The sequence below is a fragment of the Vigna unguiculata genome, chromosome 1 (genome assembly GCF_004118075.2).
Source record: "Vigna unguiculata cultivar IT97K-499-35 chromosome 1, ASM411807v1, whole genome shotgun sequence".
Taxonomy (NCBI): Eukaryota; Viridiplantae; Streptophyta; class Magnoliopsida; order Fabales; family Fabaceae; genus Vigna; species Vigna unguiculata.
This window is the reverse complement of record NC_040279.1, coordinates 9,773,879-9,780,567: the sequence shown is the minus strand read 5'-3', so window position 1 is coordinate 9,780,567 and position 6,689 is coordinate 9,773,879. Positions and strand designations below refer to the sequence as shown.

At 39.4% G+C, this 6,689-nt stretch overlaps 1 non-coding gene across 1 annotated transcript; it reads right to left on the bottom strand.

Moving 5' to 3' along the window:
* Positions 1 to 5,591: 5,591 nt before the first annotated feature.
* LOC114165602 lies at positions 5,592 to 5,698 on the bottom strand. The gene has a single exon (XR_003599739.1). It is a non-coding gene; the product is annotated as a small nucleolar RNA R71 (small nucleolar RNA).
* Positions 5,699 to 6,689: the final 991 nt, after the last annotated feature.

Here is a 6,689-nt window from a genome sequence, read left to right as displayed (position 1 = left end):
ACGCATTCATTACTTCATTAATCACCTGATTTGACTTTTTAAGAGCTTTGACTGACTTGAGTTTCGGAATCCCTTCTGCAGGTAACCCCTCCTGGGTCCAAGCAGACATGTACCAACCGGGAAGAGGCCAACTGAGGAGATAACGGACTGCATAGGTAAGGTGACACTTGTGCCTAACTTATCTTGTTTGTTCTCTACAGGAACATAAGCTCTCCCTAGAAGAGTTACAAGAAGCATGCCTAGAGGGGAGACTTCTAATCCTTCTACTTTATCTTTGTTTAGTATTTATTTATGTTGAGTTCCCTAAGTTGGCTAGGTTGACTTGACCTTAGTTGACTTGTTGACCTTTGACTAGGGTTAACTTGACCCAAGTTGACATGTTGAACTTGTTTTCTTTGTTTTTTTTAGGTTGACCTTAATTAGGAGAGAATAAGCATTATTTGGAGTGGATTAAGCCATGTTTACCTAGCAAAGCAAATGCGGGACAATTTGGTGATTTGGAAGAGAGAAGAAAGCAAAAAACATAAAGTAAAAGCATAAAGTAACATGTACCATGGGGTAACATGTATTAGGCCGCCCACCACACTACCTCTGGCCGAGAATCAGCATGGGTTTCCCCATTGCACATACCAAAATATGTCTCATTTTGAACCTAGTTTTTAGAAGGTAGGATTTTTTATTTGTTGTCATACCCTTATCTTGAGAAAGCTCAAGTAGCGACTTCATCATTTATCTTAAGGGTTGGATAGCCTTTTGCCCCCCCCCCCATCTTTAAGTGGCATGCTCCATTGCTCCATTTTCATTTCTTTCCTTTCCATTTTCTACTTTATCTTCACTATTTCAATTCAGCAATTGTGTTCTTATTACTATCTTGTTTTGTTTTCTTGGTTAAATCACTCATTTCATTCTCTAGAACCTCTTAAAGTACACATTCACATCTAGATAGCTTATAATCTTAATATCTAGTGGGAATCTTCGCTAGGTTTTCTTAATGAACTCAACACCATATTTGAAAAACATAAAATGAACCAACAATATCCTACATCAAATTTTCTTTCTACGAGAGGATACAAATACTTTCTTATGATAGTTGATGATTTTTCTAGATTAATTAGCTTTTTCTTATGCAAGATAACTCTACCACATGTAAACACATAGTTGATTTTGTTGTTTTTGTCGTGAATCAATTCAATTCTATTGTTAGAACTATTATGGGTGATAATGGAATTGAGTTTGCCATGAATGATTTTTTACTCTATCAAAGACATTATACATCAAACCACTTGTGTTGAGACTCCCCAACAAAATGATATTGTTGAAAGGAAACATCAACACCTTTTAAATGTTACCCGAGTCTTACTTTTCCAGGCAAAAGTTCCTACTATTTTTTGGTGTTTTACTATTGAGCATATTGTTTTCTTAATCAATTGTATACCTACACATATTCTTAAAGAAGATTCTCCTTATGAAAGATTATATGATATTGTGTGTGCTTCGTGTTTTTGGTTGTTTATGCTACTTTAACACCATCATTGCTCGTTGAAAGAAGATCGACACGAGAGCTATTCCTGGCATTTTTCTCGACTTTAAAAAACACATAAGAGGAGGTACCTTTTCTTTAATATGGAAAATCACATAATAGATGTAAGGCCCACTCATAATCTGACCCTTTATTTTAAGGGTTGCCCCAATCTAATGGGCCTAAGGGCTGGCCCATAGGGTGTACAAGGCCCCTAAGGCAGCCAAACCCCCTTCCACTCTATTCATTCTTGCAAAACAGCTCGTAGCTTACTCTCCTTTTTCATCCCCAGAGCTCTGATAGGGTTTTCAAGTTTAGTAAGATCCAAGTTTGGTTCGGCCTCGTTGCTGCTCACGTAAGTTGTTCACAAACACATACTCTTCATCTCTGGTTTATTTCTTCGTGTTTTTCTGTTAGGGTTTTGGGTAGTAATCTCGTGCTCTCATACTCATTTGCTTTAGTGTCGGAGTTGTTTGGCTAGCCCTTTCCAAGTAAGGGAAGCTAGATCCTTTTGTATATTCCGTGAAATCTACCTGTTTTTTTGTTTATTTCATGATTGAATGGACTGTGTGTGAATATGAGCTGTTAGGGATGCTTGTTTGAACTGCTTGGGTGAGTGCGTGTGATTGTTGCACAAGAGAACAGTGGTGAGCACTGGTTTTCTCGCCCAAGCGAGCCTGCCTCGCCTAGGCGAGATTAGCAGAGGCTCGCCCAGGCTATTTTATGCGAGTCGTCGCTTAGGCGACCAACTTTGTTTTGAGCGAGTGAACGTCTCACTCAGGCGAGGGGAGTCTCACCTAAGAGAGAATGCGCGTAAGGCCATTATTCCTGTAAATCGAGCTCTCGCCTAGGCGAAAGGAGCTCTCATGAGCGAGAGTCCGTCTCGCCTGAGCGAGACTTTTCTGCCTGAGCGAGACCTTTCTGCCTGAGCGAGAAGCTGGGCAAGAATGTGGCTTGCTTTGTTGTTTCTCTGTTCTCCAATGTTGGCTCTATGTTTGTACTGATCTTGCTTTTTAAGTATGAATTGGATGAATATGTATGAATGAGATAATCTATAGTCTGTGATGGATGAGTTTAACATGATATGGGTATGTCGCATGTATGGTTGGTTTCATGGATTGAGAATGATGAGTTGGTATGGATTTGACATGGAATATGGATGAGGATTGGTTATAAAGGTCGGCATGAGATTTATATGCATGATAAGTATTACTTGGTTGGTGGAATATGATTCGTATGTGGTTAGGACGTAATTCCATGAGCCTCTAGGTGAGACTTCATGGTTGTGCCTTAGTTGGTCGGGACGTAATTCCATGACCCTTGTGATGAGTCATTATTTTCTTCCATTTCACTAGCCTTTGTGTACCCATTAGACAGTTTTTCAGTGCTTAATTATTCATCTTTAGAGTGTTTTTCATATGTTGGGCTTTATTGGGCCACTATTCCGAATTTGGACTAATTTCACATTATTTGGCCTAATTTTTGTTTTTAATTATTTTTAGGTATTTGGGTGAAGCATTTTTGGAGCTTGGACATCAATATTCAGTTGAAGAGAGTCGCCACATCATTTCCATATCATTTCCATGTCATTTCCACGTCAGCATAGTGAATGGGTCAACATTTGAGGCCAAGAGTGACATTTTTGTAATTCTGCAGCTCATAATGGCAGTTTTGTAAATAATGAGTGGCAGAGTGATGGGACCATGAGAATTAGGTTTCTCCTTCATGCAAGAGTCGCACACTTCATCTTCTACCTTTCTCCAAACTCCATTTTCGCTCTCCAAGCTTCCATGGAGGTGCTCGCGGTTTTTCACGTTTTTGGCTCATTTTCATCGTTTTTATGCACATTTGACAGCACCCATTGAGGGTTTTACGTTTTGAATTCGTTTTCTTGCTTGGGCAGTTCATTTTGTGGGTTTTATAGACTTGGAACAACACCCATTAATGGGGTTTTCACATTTATATATGATAGCACCGTTTTGCATTCCATTGAAGCTTTGAAATCTCTCTTTTTGCTCTTAAATTGCATTTTCAGAATTCATAAGTTAGGGTTTTTGATTTTTGATGTTCTGGTTCAGATTTAAAGTGCTTGATTCTTCCATTTTGATGTCTAGCTAACCCCATTGCATTGATTCCTTGACGAAATTGAAATGAAAGCATGAGATTGTTGGTCGTTTTTTGGATTCCATTCGAAATTGCCTCTATTTCAGGTTGTGTTTACATGATAAACACGTATTTGATGCATGCTTAATCTCAAATTCGTGTGTGCAAATTAATGGCTCGTATTCATGCTTAATGTTTATGAGTTCTGTCACAGCTTGCTTAAATCTGTCTGAAATTTGTTGCGCTTAATGACAATGAATCCATGGTAATTTTCGCTTAGTTGATTACTTAGGATTAATGAATGCAAATTCGAATAGAACAATTAATTTGGTAATCTGTGATTGGTGGACTTTCAATTGAATTAAGGAATCATTGCGTGTTCATATAACTGTTAAATTTATCTACGAATTGAAGTTTGTTGTGAATCGAAATCTGCCAAACCCCCTTGTGTTATTGTTGTGTTTATTTGGAAATTGAAGCTTTGAATGAAAATATTGGTTGTTGGGAGACAACTTGGTTCAACTGTCACATACTACATTTTAAGTGTTTTAATTTGGTGGGATACGACCTCTATCAAATTTGGTGCCGTTGCTGGGGACCAATCGTTTCGTTCAAATTAAAATTTTCAGTGTGTTTGTGTTCCGTGTTTTGGTGTGTGTGTGTGTGTAGTTCAAGTGTGGTTGAGTTGGTATATGTTGATTGTGGTAGTGTTTCTTTATGTTTTTGTGTAGTGTGCATGTTATCTGTGGAGTGTAGTGAATAGTGTCATGGCGCGCATGAATAGTGTCATTTCTAGTGTAGTGAATAGTGTATGAATAATGTCTGAATCTGACATTTAACTTCTGGATTTTTGTTCTGGTAGCTACGGTGCTTGTTTTAACTTGAACATTCCCCCCCCCCCCCCCCCATTTCTAAGACATTGAACTTGATGGGAAAAATAGCTAGAGCAGTTGGTATGGTCTGAGTTTAGAGATTCAAAAATTTTTTGGACTGATTTTTAGTCAAACTTCAGAGGACCATAACTTTTGCTCTGGTTATCAGAATCACTATTATTTTATATGCATTTAGGGTGGAATTTGATTTCCTACCTTGTTAGGACCCGCATTGCCGGTTTGCAAACTCAGATTCTCCAGATAATGCCATTTTCTACATTTCAGCAATGTTATTTGTGACTTTTCTTCATTTTTTCCACTTTTGAAAATATTTTAAAAATACTTGTACTTTGAGTTTTGATATGATTTTTTTTTGTGGGTCTGTTTGAGCACTCAAAGGACAATCCTACCAATTTTCAAGTCATTTGGAGTTCGTTTGAGTATACTTGTAGTTATACCCTATGTTATGCCAATATCACTAGAATTAATGTATTTTGGTGCATGACTAGGGGAAACCTAAGTGAATTACGACCATTTTTAAAATTGACAGGACATTCCACAAAGGATGTAGGCATATTAGGAATCCATCTTTGCATGTTGAATATTCAGTGACTTTTCCTGACTCTTCTGATTCTCATCATACTTCTAACACTCCTCATTCTTTGCATTATGAGCATACTGTTTATTCTGAGCATTTTGATTTTCATACTAATAACATGGCTCAACCTCCTCCACCTCATGAGAGAACCATGAGTGAGCTCACTGCACCAGAGTTCACTTATGATAGTTTATGCATTCAATACCTTGAGGAGGAAGTTCCATATGTGCTAAAAACTGGTTTAATACACTTGTTGCCAAAGTTTCATGGTCTTGCAGGTGAGGACCCGTGCAAACATTTGAAGCAGTTTCATGTCGTGTGTTCCACCATGAAGCCTACAGATGTCTAAGAGGACCATGTATACTTGAAGGCTTTTCCTCATTCGTTGGAGGGTAATGCGAAAGACTGGCTGTACTACCTTGCACCCAGGTCCATCACGAGCTGGGATGACCTGAAGAGATTGTTCCTTGCCAATTTCTTCCCTACTTCAAGGACAACAACCATAAGGAAGGAAATTTTTGGCATCAAGCAGCAATCTGGGGAGACCCTCTATGAGTACTGGGAGAGGTTCAAGAATCTCTATTCAAGCTGCCCACACCATCAGATCTCTGAACATCTCCTTCTGTAGTATTTTTATGAAGGCCTGCACCACATGGATCAAAATATGATTGATGCCGCAAGTGGTGGTGCTCTTGGTAACATAACCCTAGCTGCAGCCAGACAACTAATAGAGAACATGGCTTCAAATTCTTAACAATTTGGCACAAGGAGTGATGCCATAGTTGTTACAGGTGTTCATGATGTAGGGGCAGTCGAGTACGCGAAGAAGTTGGAAAGTAAGATTGATGCTCTTACCACACTGATCAATCAACTTGCTTCCAATCAGAGAACTCCAACTGCAAGAGTTTGTGGCCTTTGTACATCTGTTGATCATTTTACAGACTCTTGCCTAGCATTGCAACAACAGGCTGTTGCTTCTTCTTCTACACCAGTGGATACCCCTCAGGCCTATGCAGCTAATATTTTTAACAACAATAGGCCCCAACATCAATAACAGAACCATGATTTGTTAACAAACAGATATAATCCAGGATGGAGAAATCACCCTAATTTGAGATGGGGAAACCAGGGTAACCAGCAGCAGCAAAACCAACAATTTCAAAATGTTCAGCCACCTCCACAACAAAGAGTTGCACCTGCATAGGCTGCTCCGGTTCCACCTGTACCCACACCAGCTCCTACTCCAGCACTTGCACCTTCTTCTTCTACTTCATTGGAGGAATTGGTCAGGATGATGACCCTTCAAAATATGCAATTCCAGTAGGAGACTAGGGCCTCAATCCAGAGTTTGACAAATCAAATGGGGCAGATGGCCACTCAGTTAAACCAAGCACAAGCTCAGAATTCTGACAAGTTGCCATCACAAACGGTGGAGAATCCACGAAATGTGAGTGCCATTACATTGAGATCTGGGAAGAACATTGAAGTTCCCACTCTTGTGCCTACACCTCAAAAGGAAGTTGACCCTGCCACACTTCAGAGAAAGCGTGATGCTCATGCAGCTGGTCCTTCCACATCTGGTGTGACTTCTATGCCT